Below are 908 nucleotides of genomic sequence, written 5' to 3'. Positions count from 1 at the left end.
CAAGGCTTTGGTCAGCCCGAGGCTATAGTAGAAGACACTTGCCCAAGATGCCACAGCAGTGGGACTGAACCTGGAACCATGTGGTTCGTAAGCAAGCTACTTACCACACAGCCACCCCTACGCCTATATTCTCACAATAAAGTTAATAATTATTGAAAATGAGCTATAAAAAATAAAAAAACAGCTGCTGAGTAATTACTCAACCTGCTCAATGTAACAGCCAAATCTCACTGCCAAGAAATTCTCTTCTGTTGTTAATGCAGGGTACATGATTCAAGATCTGAATATATGATTACTTCCTCCCCACCCTCCACAAGTAAAGAGATGATGGGTGATTACAGACTAAATAATGAGGACCATTAAATTAGTGGATCACTAATGATCGTTTGTTTAGCAACTTTAACTTCCATACTATTTCTGACTAGAGCTGCTCAAGAAAATAAACACTAATGTTCTTATGTCGGTGTTGAAATGATATACTGTCCCCCTCAGGTACGACCCGACCCTAAACTGTTACTAGTTCTATGCTAGAAAATTACCAACTTTATACCAGAGGGTCATAGCCCAACTAATTAGGGAGCAAATCAATTTAGATGAGATGCAGTTTGGGTTTGTGCCAGGTAAAAGCACTACTGATGCCTTATTTCTAGTGAGACAGCTGCAGGAGAAATACCTAGCTAAGGATAAACCTCTGTACCTGTCTTTCGTTGACATGGAGAAAGCCTTTGACAGGGTCCCCCGATCCCTTATCTGGTGGTCAATGAGGAAACTTGGGATAGAAGAATGGTTAGTGAGAGCTGTGCGAGCCATGTACAAAGATGCTGCCAGTAAGGTGAGGGTTGGAAATGAGTACAGCAATGAATTCCGGGTAGAGGTAGGGGTCCACCAAGGTTCCGTCCTCAGCCCCC

At 42.7% G+C, this 908-nt stretch overlaps 1 protein-coding gene across 1 annotated transcript in view; it reads right to left on the bottom strand.

Annotated features, from left to right (window-relative positions):
• The window catches only part of LOC106868824 (splicing factor 3A subunit 3), a 117,380-nt gene that overhangs the window by 77,537 nt on the left and 38,935 nt on the right, over nt 1-908 (bottom strand). The window lies entirely within an intron of this gene.

This window comes from Octopus bimaculoides, chromosome 10, assembly GCF_001194135.2.
Source record: "Octopus bimaculoides isolate UCB-OBI-ISO-001 chromosome 10, ASM119413v2, whole genome shotgun sequence".
NCBI classification, from domain to species: domain Eukaryota; kingdom Metazoa; phylum Mollusca; class Cephalopoda; order Octopoda; family Octopodidae; genus Octopus; species Octopus bimaculoides.
This window is presented reverse-complemented; position numbering and strand designations above follow the sequence as displayed.